We start from the raw sequence: 16,249 nt of genomic DNA, 5'->3' as shown, positions 1-16,249 counted from the left end.
CAAAATGAACACTCAAAGCTGAGGTGAGGCTCTCCCTGTTAAAAAAGGAAATGGAAAAAGACAAGTGGAGAAACTGTAGAACTTTAAGTACAATTTTTAGGGAGGATTTTTTGGGGGCTTCATACTACAGTGATATATGGATACCATGTTTATAGCACCACAATTTATATGTTGCAAGATCTTTGAAACAACCCATATGCCCATCAGCATATGGGTGAATGGATAAAGAAAATGTGGTATTTATATATAATGGAGTACTATTGTGCATAGATAAGGATACATTTGAAGGAAAGTGGATGCACATTGAGTTCATAATCTTAAGTGAAATAAATTGGGCATACAATTTTAAAAAAATTAAGGATACCTAGTTAGCATTAGAAAAAGTATGTAGATGTCTAAATAGCAGAGGTGAAACAGGGACTCTAAAGGGTACCGGGGATCAAACTCAGGACCACACGCTTGAGTTTTGTTAACTTCATAGGAGACAGAAAAATGAAGAGTTTTGTTAACTTCATGGGAGACAGAAAATGCAGTAGAAAACAGATGATAAACAGAAATATGTGGGGGTAGCAGTAAGTTCAGATATATTTTTAATCACAATAATTGTAAATGAGTACTGTATCTGTATGTTTGAAATATTTCATAAGAAAACTTAAAGATACTAAAGCAAGAAAGCTTTGAGAACAGGATCAAGTTTAAGAATGTGTAGCGGAAAAATTATACTTGTGAAACAATAACAAAGCACATTTTAAAGTAGCTTTAAAAACTGACAAATACATTTTTTAGAACAGCTCTTTGGCATTCTTATTTGTTACATTACCCACGATTAGAGGAACTATTGGCACTTTTTTTTTTTTTTTTTTTGTTTTGTTTTTTGAGACAGGATCTTGCCATGTAATTCAGGATGGTCTTGAACTCACTATGTAGCCCACGCTAGCCTTGAACTCGCTGGGTTCTTTGGCCTCAGCCTCCTGAGTGATGATTATAGGCAGGGGTTACAGGAATGCATCAGCACACCTGGCTTTTGTTTTTGTTTTTTGAGACAAGGTCTCACTATGTAGTTCGGGCTGGACTTGAACTTGCAGGATCCTCCTGCGTTGGCCTCTGGAGTGCTAATATTGCAGGCATGGACCACCATGCTAAGCCAAAATACCTGTATGTTAATGATTGTTTTGTTCACATTCTCTTAAAGTATCTTCAACTGCTACAGATTTGAAAGCTGAAATTACTTCTTATTTGCTTAGAATTTTTTTCTTAGCTTACCTGCTTTTTTTCCAAAAAGCTTTTCTCATTTCTGTTGAGTTTGTAGGAACCTAATTAACCTTTCCACTATGTATGACAGTGAATAGAGTTCATTTTCTCTCTCTGTCCGTCTTCTCTGTCTCTGTCTCTCTCTTGTGTTTGCAAACTAATACAGTAATAATCTTTGTATACACACAGGCTTTTGATCCTTTTTCAGTAATTTCTGATAATACTTTCAGGAGTGAAACATAATTTTGTGTAGTAAAAATTTCATTTGTTTGATATGCAAATATGGTACCTTGAGTATTTAAGAGCAATGCAGGTGAAGTAATAATAATGAATAAATGAAGGTGAAAAATCTTTGTCTTTTGTTGCAAAGATGACATTTTTCTTTTCAATAAATAGTAAACATCTACTATATGCCCATTACTAAACAGTAGTGTAGGATATAAAAATGCAAAACACAGATTCACAAACACTTGTTTGTTGTTAGTTAAGGAGATACAACAGGCAGCATGATCACAGAAGGTCTCCGGTCTATATGTTCTTAAGACAGTTGTTTGGGTCTTAGAGATAAGTGCAAGTGAAATACAGTAGAACTTTAATTTGAAGAGCACCTCCAGAAGAGGTGACAATATTTAGAAACTATGGAGAATTCAAGAGAAACAGTGTTGTAGCTTGAAGCCAGAATGGGAGGAGGTTGGTGAGTTAGGCTAGGTGGCCTGGAGGTGTTTTTCTAGGTGGGTTTAGTTACTAGGGTGGCTGTTGGGGGACTGCAAAGAATAATAGGTTTTTGGGCTTTTAAGATAGAAATCTTTCAGATCCAAGTTTAGAATTTTTTTGTTATTTTGAGACGTCTTTTGCTATGTAGTTCAGCCTAAACTTGCTGTGATCTTCCTGCCTTAGCCTCCCAAGTGCCAAGGTGACAGGCATGTGCCTGGCTAGGATTTTTTCTTTAATATAAATGTAATATAAATGTAAGGATTTAATATAAATGTAAGGATGTCTTTGCCTAAATTTCTTTTTGGTGACCACTCTTGATTTGGGGGGACCATGGAGCTCTTGCATGCACACTCCTCCACAAGGTTAAGAATGTAGGTTTTTGGAGTGAAATTGATGTGGATCGACATGGATTTAATTCCAAGTAACTGCTGCTTACTGATGGACAAATTGACTGACCTCTGAGTTTGTTTCCTCATCTGTAATTGCAAATAATTTATACCTCATCCTAAATTGATTTGTGAATTAAATATAATATTGTCTGTGACAAACCTGGTACAGGAACAGAGTTCAATAATAAGTGGGCTAGTACACTGGGCTATGAACTCTTTGCTGAGACTGTTTCCATTGTGTCAGCATTGTGTCCCTAGCACAATGCCTGTCTTGTAGTTGGTGCTCAATTAAACTGTCATTGAATGCAGGTGAATGCTTTCTATGCTGAAGAGTATTATAGCAATAATTGGGAATAAAAATATTAAGGTGGTGTTTTTTTAATCCTTGCTTATCCTCCACCTCAACCTTTGATATTTATTGTTAATGTAATTTATGCTAGCACAACTTAGCTATTAGGCTATTGACAAAGTAAAAAGCATTAGATTATTAAGAATTCTTTTTTCAGACTAAAAACTAGAGTGGTAATATCTTCGAAGTCCAGTAGATGGCAGTGCTTTCTCATTTTACTTAATGGAAAAAAATTAGTACAGGCATGGAATCCAAGTCAAAAAGATCAAGCCTTCAAATGAAAGAAACTTTCAGGAGATTGAAACAATTTATTGATAGATGTGACAAAGGTAACCACATACTGTGAAGTACACAGTCAAACTGAGAGTGAAGATTTAGGGATGACAGTTAAGTCTCAGGATTTGTTTGAGAACCTATACAAATTAAAATTCCTTATTTTATTTTATATCTTTCAAGACATGATGCTTTTCAAAAGTAGAAAACTTGAATTCTCATCCCAAACTTGTTCTGATGTTATTTTGAGACATCACTTAACCTCTTTTAGTTTTAGATTCCTCATCTCACAGTAAGAAAATCCTAACTAGTTGGTGAACACTTCTGGGAATATCAAGTGTTGTTTAACATGGTACTTTATGCTTTAGATAAAACTGAGGTCCTGGAACCCTTATGATCTCTTGAACTTGACGTGGCAAGTTAGTTCCATGTGGTAGGTGATAGCTCAGACATAGCTGTAATTATACATATAATTAGCATATATTTGGTATATAATTAATAAAATCACCACACACTTTAATATTTTTTATTTTTTAAGGATTTATCCATAAACAATTTCTATCTTTACAACAACTTTCGAGGAAGATAGGACAATAATTATTATTGTTATTTGTGTTGAAGAAATTGAATTAAAGCGAGGTAAACTGATTGTAACTCTGTGGCTTACTCATTTTTATATGGTGAATTATTGCTTACTCTCTGCTTCTGAAGCCCATTGGGCATATTTCTGTTAGTGGTTGTGTCACTTTTTTGTAATTTTAAAAAATGATCTTTTTTTGTAGAGGGCATAAACTATCTTAACTTCATATATATTTAATATCAGATTCAGCAGCAGATATCTAGTACATATATAGTAAATGTGGAATAAAAGAATGGCCAACGTACTAGAATGAGCTAGTGCCAAAATTTGAGATCAGAATATCTCTTTTTTTCTCTTTCTTCCTAGATACGTAGTTTCTTTATTATACCATGTTACTCAGATGATTTTTATCCATTCCTTCTTGAGGTTATCTATCATTTAATTTTTATTTTGACACCAGGAACAAACTCACAACCTCACGCTTGCTAGGCAGACACTTGTGCTGCTGAGCTATATCCCTGGCCCCCCTGTCATTTAACTTCACCAATGTTGATTAAATGCTATTAGAGATATCTTTTAAAACTTTGAGCAGCTCAAAAGGGCAAGTATATTTTCATTTCCAGATGAACATACTGAACCCCAGAAAAGTTAACAGATTTTCATTAGTTAACTTTGCAGAACTGAGAAATTAAAAAGATGACTATTTCCAAGATGGTGTCATATTAATGGATCTAACTTGTTTCCAAAGCACATCCCACATAGTACACAAGCAGAACATTCAGAAGTAGGGATTAAGTGTCCTGAGTACAGCCTATATTTTGACTACAGAGGACTGGATATGATATAATTTCTGTGTAGGTCTTTTAGTACATCATCAAGTAAGAGTTGGAACATGTTCTATTTAGTCTCCTTCACCCTCTTCACCCCTTGTTAAGAAATAGAAGAAACAAGAACTGGACAAACCTTCAGGGGCTTTATTATAAAACATTAGTTATCTGAGCCCATTTTAAATCCAGTATAAAACTTGTTTCTGAGCTATTTGAATTGGTGTGATCTCCTAGGAACAGTGTTACACCCTATGGGTACAGAGCTTTTGCCATTCCTAGTTTTCATTTGCGGAGTACTTAAAATGTGACAGACACTACATCAAATTTTGTACTTATTTTTATTTAACTTGGGTAAGAACTTTGTAGCATGTAGTTACCGTCTTCATTTTATAAGTCAAATACCTTAGGAAAACATATTCAACTTTACCAAGATTACATATTTAGTAAGTGGCAGATCTATGATTTGAATTCAAATCTGACTCATTTGAAGGCTTTTTTATCAAACCATTACTCCACTGACATGTCTACATTTCTTTCCAGTTCATATAGTGTGTCAAAGTCCAAGTCTCTGTCTTTCCATTTAACCAGAGATTTCCTGGCTGTGCATTCTGAGACTCAAGTGAGAAGAGAATATCCAGGCAAGTACTTGGAGTGTTATCAAGTGCTTCCTTCTGCAGACGTGGGTATTTATTATTGAAGCTTAGGCATCCGTTGCCCCCAAGGCCATCACCCACCCGAGTCCACATAAGTTCCACACTTTAGTCACTATATTTGGCTTCCTTGTGAGTCTTTATTTTCCCCCTTCTTTTCTTCTTGGATCGGATTAACTTGTGACAGATGTTTGGAAAATCATCTTATCCTGTAATTCATATTTATAAATCCTGCTGCTGCAGTGTGGTCCCCATTTTCTCTCTTCATTGAAGCCAGAGAATAATCTGGGAAAACGCCATGTTTCCTGTTAGGAATTTGGAGGCTCTTGTCTTCTTAGCACAATTTTCAAGCTTTTGAGAATTTTAGTACTGGAACATTGAAAGCCAAGTGTGGTTCTTTGTGTAGATTTTTTAGATTCTTGAGAAGTAAACAGAAGTAGAATTTTAGATTCATCTTAGTAGGGGATTCAGAGAGTTCAAAAATTGTTTTAACTTAAAATATGAAAATTTGTTTTTATTATTTTATTTTAGAATAGATTTGTAATGAGGTGATTCTTGAGATTCCCCCTGACCCCTCCAGACAAGTCAGTTTCAGTGTAAACTGTTCTTCTCTAAGCTGGGGTCCCATCCTGCAGCTCTTTTTCTCTTCATTGTGCTAATCAGCCTTCTCTTCTTCCTCATTTCTGTCTTTTCTCAGATGGTAATTTGTGTGTACATTTTGCTTCCCTTTAGAGCATATGCTCATTTAGGGATGAGGTTATACCTTACTCTCTTTTGTAGTCCTAGGATTTAGTATTGATTTTGGTCAATACTACCACATTGTTACTGTCTCCATTTGGTTGTAAAATAGACTTTTCACAGGGATGGCTACTTTAGCAAGGTCACTTTTGGTTCTCCCATTATGGAGTAGCCCTGAAGACAGTCCACTTCATACTTGTGAGTGTGTGATTGTTATTGATTGTTTATTGAAAGTATTTTAAAACAATGGCTTGTGAACAAGAATCTGTTCATCCCGACTGATTAGAATTTAAAAAAAAATTCAGAATCCCTACATTTGCTTAATATTACTGTGGTCATTGCTTACTGTGTCTCGCTGCTTTGAGAGGAAAAGTAAATCTGGCCCTTACCAAATCTGGGTGGAGGAGTGTACATATTCAGGTCAGTGTCTAAGTGAAGGTCTCACCTTCCCTCTTTAACAGCTTGGTATCTGGGCTTCATCACAACTTGAGAAAGGGGGTGTTCAAGGCCTGCTGATGTTTGACAGAGATACTTGTACAGTTTTTCTCGCTTTAAACTTGGCTAACACTTGAAAGTGTATTAATGTCCATGGTATATATACATAGGATCACAGGCTGCCTCTTTATTCATCAGGAAGCTATTTTAGGAGTAGCCTTACAAATAAATGCTGTGTTTTAAATATGTATATTCACTGTATCTAGAAAACGTGTCCAAGAAGTGGAATGGGCCCCCACCCACCCATGTTACACTATGTGACTAAGCAAAGAAGAGGTATAGGCAAAGCTCACGAATGGTTTGAAGAATGGAAACACGTAGAACACCGTCAGGTCATGCTGGGAAAAGCTTTCAGGAGAGCCATGAAGTTATTGTTCTGGGCCTTCCATTGGACTTTTTTCTTTTCATTAACACATTATATTTGAATATTTCAGATCTCTCTCATCTGCATTCCCAGTTCAGATTTCCATGTAGCTGGACTTGTGTCCATTGCTTGTATGTTTCACAGACGTATATTCCCATATCCTAAACTGAGTTCAGTTCCCTTCCTCCTCTCAAAAAGCTTCCTTCTAGCCAAACATGGTGGCACATGCCTGTCATCCTAGCCACTCAGGAGAGTGAGGCAAGAGGATCCAAGTTTGTGGTCTACCTAAGTAACTTTGTGAGACCTTGTTTCAAAACTATTCTTAAAAAAGAGGGGATGATTGTAGCTCAGTTGATAAGAGTACGAGGCCAGGTCAGTCTCCCATACTTCCAACAACAAGCAAACACACTCACACCCAAAACACAAAAGAAAACCAAATCCAAAACAAACAAACAAACAAACGTTCCTTCAGTTAGTGTATAGTAATCCCCTTTCTCAAGTCAAATCAGAGCAGTTATTCTGAAGCCCTTTGTCTTTGAATCACTACTTGATGGTGGCCAACAAATGCCTACTCCTTCATTACTTTTAGATATATCCATACTGCTGGTCATGTACCTCCTTTTTCCAAATCAAGTCAGTAGCATCTGCCGTTAATAAATACCTTACAAAGTCTTTGTATTAGGGTTTTGCTAGAGAAAATATAACACAAGATATTCAAATGTATAAGAAATTACAAGATTGGCTTACAGCAGTCAGCTACAGAGTTGGATGAGGAAGCGTGCAGAAGGTATCTGCAAGCTAGAGGCTGAAGGATTCAGTCCAAGATCTGGGGTTCCCTGCAGTGTCCCATGCAGTGCCACACCAGTAGACTGATGGGTCTGCGATAGAAAGCTGAAGAATCTGTGCTGGGAGTCTGAAGGATCCAAGACAGAAGCCAAAGAGTCTAAACTGGAAGTCAGGAGATGAAGTCCAAACTGAAGGCGAAGACTAGATCTCCTCCAAAGAACAGAACCTCATCGGTCCTTCTTCCTTCCCTTTATTCCATCTAGGAGATGAGCCACCCTAGAGTGTAGAATTGCTAAGCTGATTTAGTTAAGCTTCTAAATGTCTCACGTTGACACAATCACTACAATTCATCCCTTGTCAACTTGGCAAACAGACATATTGCTTTAAACCAGTCTCTAGGTACAAAGACATGCATATAATTCTGTCTGACATGTTATAACTATCCTGCATGCGAATGGAAACACATTAAATCCCTCAGCAGAATAGAGCATAAGTTTCCTTTGGTTCATACTTACTCTTATCACTTTTTAACTTCAACATTATAACACAAGTTTAACAATCCTCAAAAACCAGCATTGTCTATCAAAATTGTATTACATTAGAACCATATGTGGGGGGAAATAGTAATTACAATCCTCTTTTCTGTAGCTGATCATGAGGTTGTAGCTGGTATTTAGAACTACCTTCTTCCATTACCCATTCTGTATTCCCTTGCCCTTCAGCAAGTACCTCAGCAGGTCTTGGTTCTTTCCATGGTAGAGTGACCCATACCTTCATTCCTGAAGGTTCTGGACCACTTATCACTCTGCCTGGATAGGTTGTTGTAGTTTCCCCTTGACTTTAATAACAGGGTATGGGGGTACTGAAAGGCACCCTAAGGAATCTCCTGAAGCACATCTATTCTTCCTTTCCTCCACTGTAGAGTAGTAGTACAAATTCCCCTTAATAGTCTGGGTCAGTCACTCCTGAAAACACGTTAACTCCATTTTTAGCTTGTTTTCTCAGAGCCATGAGGAGACCAAAGTGACCAGGGGAAGTCTTCCTGTTAAATGGCACCATTGTTGTGCTTCCTGGTATAAGCCTTCCACCCTCTGGAACTAAGACTTTTAAGCCAGCAGAACATAAGGTCGTGGGGACAAGAAGCAAAAATTTTGCTAATGGATCACTAGGGGTAATGGTGAGTGGTACTACCATTTGTACTTTGACTTGTTGATTCCTGGACCCATGAATCCTGGGTGTGGGAGACACAGTGCCATATAACGAATGCTGATTCAAAGCATACAGCCTTTTGAAGTACATTACCCCAGCCCTGTAAGCTGTTGCCACCTGGCTGGCATTTTAACTGTGTCTTTAAATGACCATCCTACCTTTCTATCAATCCAACTGCTTCTGGATGGTGAAGAACATGGAAAGACCAGTGAATTCCATTACCCCACTTCTTTAGCTGTAAAAGTTGTTCCTTGGACAGAGGATGTGGAATTCCTTGACAGTGGATAAGGCATTCTGTGAGTCGTGCAGATGGTAGTTTTGGTAGAAGCATTATGTGCAAATCCATATCTAGAATACATGTCTGTACTGGAAGTACAGTCCCTTCCCTGATGGAAGTGGTCCCATCTAATCAACCTGCCACCAGGTAGATCTCCCTGAAGAATGGTACCATATCAAGGACTCAGTGTTGGTCTCTGCTGCTGGCATATTGGGCATTTAGCAGTGGCTGTAGCCCAATCAGTCTTGGTGAGTGGGAGTGTGTGTTATTGAGCCAATACATAACTTCCATCCGTGCCACCATGGCCACTCATGGGCCCATTAGGCAATGCCAGGGGTGGCTGAAGGAGGTTGGCTAATCCACAGAATGAGTCATCTTATCCAGTTGATTATTAAAGTCCTCTTCACTGATGTTACTTTTGGTGAGCATTTACATGGGAAACAAATACTTTTACGTCCTTTTCCCATATGGAGAAATCTATCCACATACCTGTTCCCTAAATACCTTTGTCACTGATTTTCCAATTATGTTCGTTCCAAGCTGCTGACCATTTGGCCAGACCATTGGCTCTGGGCCATGAATCAGTGTACGGTTGCATATCTGGCCATTTCTTCTTTCAGGCAAAATGTCCTACAAAGTGTACTGCCTGAAGTTCTGCCCACTGTGATGATTTCCCTTCACCACTGTCCGTTAGGAATATCTCAGAAAGGGGCTGTAATGCAGCAGCTGTCCACTTGCTGGTGGTGCCCGTATAACGTGCAGAGCCATGTAAACTCAGCCCTAGCTTTCTTGTGCTCTGATAGCTGATCATGTGGTACACTCCACAAGGCACTAGGTGCATGCTGAGAAACGAAAGGCAGCATAGCAGGCATAAGAGCTATAGGTATCTGGGCAGCTTCCTCAAGTAATGTACTTGTACTCTCTGGATCTGCCCTGGCTCAATCATGAATATACCACTTCCATTTAATGATAGACTGTTGCTGTGCTTGTCCAACCTTGTGACTCAGTGGGTCAGATGATACCCAGGCCATGAAAGGCAACTCAGGTTGCATCGTGACCTGGTGTCCCATAGTTGAGCATTCAGTTTCCACTAAGGCCCACTAGCAGGCCAAGAGCTATTTTTTGAAGGGAGAGTATGCAGATGATGACAGAGACTTACTCCAAAATCCTGAAGGACTCCACTGTAATTCACCTCTGGGGACCTGCTGGAGACTCTTAACAGCATCTTTATTTGTCACTGACACTTCAAGTACTTTTGAATTTGCTGGATTATATGGCATCAGTGGATGAGCCGCCTGCACAGCAGCTCAGACCTGATGCAGAGCCTTTTCCTGTTGTGAGCCCCATTCAAAATTAGCAGCTTTCCGAGTCACTTAGTAAATGGGCTGGAGTAAGACACCTAAATGAGAAATATATGTTGCCTCCAAAATCCAAATAGACTCACTAGGCATTGTGCCTCTTTTTTAGTCATAGGGGAAGCCAGATGCAACAATTTATCTTTTACCTTAGAAGAAATATCTCTACATGCCCTAGTCATGGTACCAGTTTTGTTGTAGTCAGGGGTTGCAAGGAGACCAATTACATACTGGACACATAATTCATAGTATTGTTTATAATGCGCACCCAGGGAATCAAATACAAAGAAAATGCAGGAAATGAGTCCACAACACTAAAGACCTAGAAAGTCCAAATGAGGACCTGGATCCTGTGGCAATAATCTGAATGAGGTCAGCTGAAAACCTAGGACAGTGACTCATGCACATCTCTTTCAGGGATCTGTGCTGGGAAGACTCAAAGGTCAGTGGCGGAATGCCATTGGGTGAAGGATCTGTGCTAGCAAGGTTCTATACTGGAGCCAAAAAGCAAAGCTCAAAATAAGGACCAGAGCTCCTCTGAAAAGTGCCATACCCATCCTCAGTGACAGTGAGGCCTCGAGCTCCTCCCATGATAAGAGCAGTCGAGTACATATCAGAAAGCCAGCATAACAAACTTCTCCTGGAGATTGAATGGCACACATCTTCCCCTCTGGAGCCAGGAAGTGATGCTCAAAGTAAGGACCAAAGCTCCCCCAAAGTGAATTGCAGCGTTTCTTGGCAACAAGGTCCTGATGATGATAGCCGAGTTCGTATCAGGGGAACCAGCTTGACAAACTCTTCCAGGAGAACCAACTTAGGAGCTCTTTATGAGAACCCAAAACACTTCTCTCTTCCTGTCTTGGTCTCCTTTCTATGCTGGCAGCAGTCCTCAGGTGGACCATCCATGCTCAGCACCATGCTGATTCAGTTAGCTGGTTTCTGAGTTGACCATTAGTTACCAATCCACAACAGTCTTACTGTGATTTCTTGATTGTTTATTTCTAAATACCTCATACTTAAACTTTTCTTATAATATTTCTCTGTGTCATTATTTGCCAATTTCCATAGGAAGGTTTTCTTTTTCTGTGACGTGTCTCCTAAGTGAAGTTTGAGTATACATTTTTTATGCTCCAATAGAACCTGACAGTATATTTTCACCACCACTACCGTTATTCTATTGTATTCTGATTGCTTATTTGCTTATCTCTCTTTCCTGCCAGACTATAGTCTGTGTGAAGCCAGGTGCAGTGTCTGTCTTCACAGTTTTTTCCTAGTGCTTAGCTCTGTGCTTGTCATATAATAACAGTTCAATAAATATTTGTTGAATGAATGATTGAAACTTCCTTAGCAATAAATCACTAGAAGTTCCATTGAGATATGCAATTGGGTTGTCATTTTTAGTGTACTAAGTTTTAGTATATTCAATTTTTGTTCTCACTGTCTTAGTGTCTGTTTCTAGATTGACGTCTGTTTCTAAATTATTACACTTTAAATGGAGCTCTTCATTTTTCTTTCCAGGCTTGTTTTCCTATCCAATTTTCTACATCTTTATTAACTATTATTCCATTTATCCAAGACTTAAGTCCTGTCAGTTTTGACTGATGTCTTTCTTTTTATCTGCTTATCCTGTCAGCTACTAGATTCTTCAGAGTTCTGATTTAAAGAACTCTGGTATCCATGGCTACTTTCATCTCTCTTGCTGCAATTCAAGCTCAGATCAACATTCCCAAAGGTCTGGATTATTGCAGTAGTTTCCTGGCAGGCCTGTGGATTCCAGTCTCTGTATCCACTCTGTCTTGCTTACCACTGCCTGATAAATCTTACTAAAGCTTACTTTCATTTTTTATTCCTTTGCTTAAAAATTACATAAGTTTTCATTGTCTGCTGATGCATCTAAATCTCTGACCTGATTTCCTTCTGTCCATCAGTTCAAATTTAGTCTACTGTCTACTGCTTTTGGTTCTATCTTTGCTTCTCTACTGCTGTCTCTCCCTTCTTTCTCTGACAGTTTTTTCCTGCTTCCTACCTTTCTCCATTATCATTGCTATTGATACATTTGGGCTCTCAGTACTTCTAGTATGTATGGATTTTTATAATAGCCAATTAACTGGCATTTAGACATTTTACCTCGTGTAATTCATCATATGTGTCATTGCCAAAGTAACCTTCCTTAAATACATCTCTGACCGTTCTTTACTCTACAACGTCAGAAACCCTTCACGAGTCTTCATTGCCCATAAGTTGTCTTCACTAACACAGTATTCAAGCTCTGGTGCTCTGGACCTCCCAGCCTATGTGCTCAGCTGTATCTCCCACTACTTTCCTCTTTAGGGTTTCAAATAATTTCCTTTTCATGGTTCACTGAAGCTGAACAAATTGGGCCACTATTTAATTTTTTCTGAATGGAGCTTGTGTTCTCCCACTGTCATTCTTTGGCTAAAGGTGTTTGGTCTGTGTGGGACTTTCCTTCCCTGCCAGCAGCTTTTCAGTACTACCTACTCCATCCCAAATACTGCCATCTCTACCTTTGATGTTCCTGTTTCTCCTAGATGGGATTTTTACTATAGCAGGACTCTTGTAGCTTTGTAAGAAATTTTTTTTATGATACCTTCGCATTATTTACTTGAGTTAGAAATTTAACTCGGTTATGTACTTTGTGAAGATGTTGGCCAGATATCCTCCATGTGTCAAGTGTTCAGTAAACACTGAAATGAGTAAGTATATATAATTCTATTTGCTTCAAAATTTGTTACTGTCAAGTAAGTTATTTCTGTGAGACTTTCGTAGTTATAATGAAGTTAAGGAAAGTCTTGTGGTAGTTTTATCAGTTAAAAACTCTCAAAATGTACAATATCGTGTTTTAAAAAATCACTTATCCAGTGAGCTAACATGGGGGTAAGCAAACTAAAGGCCAGGACATGTTTTTTTATGTCCTGTGAACTAAGAATGATTTTTACAGTTTTAAAGAATTTGAAAGAAAAAAATGTGTCACAGAATGACATATGGCCCACAAAGCCAAACATACTGTCTGGCCCTTTATGGAAAAAGATTGCTGACCAGTGATCTAGAAAAACACCTGATTTGCCTGGAATTACTTCTGCTCGTTGTATATGGGAAATTATCTGTTAGCTTGAACAGTTTAACAGGCACTAACCAGACTGGCGACTGTTCTCTTCCTTGAAAAAGAATCGTTAGGCCTGGCTGCAGAAGACTTTTGAATGACATGTAAATCTTTTTTAGACTCTTTGGCACTTGGCAGTATCTCACACAGATAACCAGATATAAATGGGCCTTTTCTTTCCATTATAATCTTTCATCAGAGCTTTGTTGGAATCCTACATCTGGTAAAGTTAGATGCTATTCAGAACAAGGCTCTTAGCATATTTTAAGAACGTTAATTGCTAAGTGACACTAGAAGGGCTTAATAATGTCCTTAAGTTGCCTTAAATGTACATGGACCCAGAATTTCAGAATCAGAAAAGGTCTGAAAGATCATCTAGTGTAGCATGGTCATTAAGAACGTGGGCTGTGGAGCCAGACTGCATGGCTCTTCTACTTAATCCTCTCTGCATCTTAGTTTCCTCATCTTTAAAGCTGAGATAATAATAGTACCTATTCACAGGATTTTGTGAGTATTCAATGTGTTAACATTTAATATAGTAACATTTAAACATTAACACGTGAAACACAATACTGCCTGGCACACTACACATGCTCATGAACACTCTTTGTTTACTATTGTTTTAATAATAGTAGTCTCATTTTATAGTTAAGAAACTGAGGACTAGAGGAGTTAAATGATTTTTCTCATATGTGTAAAAGCAAAATGGATTAAAACCTAGAGTCCAGACATATAGTTGAGTGTACTTTCTCTGATATAATATGTTGCTCTTAGTTGTTCATTAGTGAATGTAGAGTTTTTTAATAGTAAAAAAAAATATTTGGCAGCTTTTTGCAAAAAATGAACAAAGCTAGCTGGATGTGGTGATGTATGTGTGTACTTCCAGTTACTCTGGAGGTTCAGGCAGGAAGGTCACAAGTTCAAACCTAGCGTGGGCACCCTAGTGAGACCCTGTCTCAAAGGGAAGAAATAAAAAGGGCTGGGGCTAATAGTTTAGTGATAGAGTACCCCTGGGCTTTATCCTTAGTACTAAGGGGAAAAAGGAAAGCTAAGTAGAACACCATTTGAGAATTGTAAAATTCTCTGAGAATTCCCAGATTCATCTGAGAATTATAATAAAATCTGTTTCTAGTGTCATCATTTGGATTTTGTAGTTAAGTAATAGGATTGTCTCCTGTCCTTTCTCTTCATCTGCTCTCACAATATGTAAATCATTTTGTAACCATCTCTTTTTTTAAAAAATTGAGGTAAAACTAATGTCATGTAAACTAATGATTTTAAATTATACAATGTAGTGATACTAGATACAATCACAACATTATATATACCCTGACTCTGTCAGGTTGCAAAACTTTTTTTATTTTAAAAAGCAAAACAGAAAAAAGATAGAAATGATACAGAATTTTAAATTAAAAAAGTAGGGAATTAACACTAGTTAATATATTGCATTTTGTTATCTCAAAACTAGTTGTTTAGGTTACAAAATCTAGGCACAAAAATGATCAATCAAAACAGTGACAGCACAAACTATTCTTTTTGATTAACTAAAAGAAATTAGTAACATAGTTAGCTATTGAGCATACATACACATACATATATTTATATATGTTTACCAACATATATATAATCTTTTCCTTTCTTCCTTTTTTCCTGAGGCTTTTATAGGTAAATGGAGGCAACTTGAGACTACACTCATAAGTGAAATCAAACTCACATTTATAAATAGCATATTGTCTCCCTAGTATAAAAATAATAAAAAATAAAAATCTGAAAGAGTAATAAAATAAAAAATACACAATAGATATTGTAATAATGAAAGGTAAAGAAAGTGCTCAGGACAGAACTACTGGGATAGGGGAAGAAAAAAAGGTTGCAAAACTTTTTATCACCTTAAATAAAACTTTGTATCCTTCAGTAATTGTTTTCCATTTTGCCGTCTTTCAAACTCCCTAATGAACACCATGCTACTTTAAGTCTCTATAGTTTTACCCATTCTAGATATTTCATATTAATGGAATCATATAATATACATTCTTTTGTATCTAGCTTGCTTTACTTAGTATCATGTTCTTGTGTCTACAAATAGTATATATCAGTACTTCATTCCTGTTTGGAACTAAGTAATATACTAAGGCATTTATATGCCACTGTCCATTCTCCATTCTTTCATTGATGGACAATTGAGTTTTCTGCTTTTGACAATTTATGAATAGTGCTGGTATGAACATTTGTATAGGCATTTCTTTGAATGCCTATTTTTAATTTTTTTTTTTAAGTATGAGTAAAACTGCTATGTCTTGTAATTATATTTTAACTTTTTTCTAAAAATATGGAATGCTTCATGTATTTTGTGTCAACCTTATGGAGGGGCTACGCTAATCTGCTCTTTATTGATCCAAATTTGGGATATAGTAGGCACTGTGTTTTAACTTTCTGAGAATTTGCCTAACCATTCCACAGTGGCTGACCATTTTACATTCCTAAGAGCAATGCATGAAGGCTCTTAATTTTTCCACATCCCTGTCAACATGTGTTTTTGTTTATTATTTATATTATTTTCAAAATTATAGCTATCCTAATGGATATGAAGTAGTACTTCATTGTCATTTTCATTTGCATCTCCCTAATAATTAATGATATAGAACATCTTTTCATGAGCTTGTTGACTATTTCTTGGGAGAAATGTCTTATTCATTTCTTTGTTTATTTTCAAATTAGATTATCTTTTTGTTGTTACGTTGTAACAATAGAGATACTTTATATGTTTTAAATGTTAGACTTTTATCAGATAGGTAACTTACAAAATGTTTTCTCCTACTCTATGGATTTTTCTACATTCTTTATAGTGTTCTTTGATGCCTGGAAGTTTTA

At 37.3% G+C, this 16,249-nt stretch overlaps 1 protein-coding gene and 1 pseudogene across 4 annotated transcripts in view; one reads left to right on the top strand and one right to left on the bottom strand.

Moving 5' to 3' along the window:
* The window catches only part of Uvrag (UV radiation resistance associated), a 282,472-nt gene that overhangs the window by 58,744 nt on the left and 207,479 nt on the right, over positions 1-16,249 (top strand). The gene's annotated exons all lie outside the window — the stretch shown is intronic.
* LOC111756402 (U6 spliceosomal RNA) lies at positions 15,702-15,798 on the bottom strand (annotated as a pseudogene).

Source organism: Cavia porcellus, unplaced genomic scaffold, assembly GCF_034190915.1.
Source record: "Cavia porcellus strain 051 isolate PalLab524CR breed Dunkin Hartley unplaced genomic scaffold, mCavPor4.1 scaffold_9, whole genome shotgun sequence".
Classification (NCBI taxonomy): Eukaryota; Metazoa; Chordata; class Mammalia; order Rodentia; family Caviidae; genus Cavia; species Cavia porcellus.
This window is presented reverse-complemented; position numbering and strand designations above follow the sequence as displayed.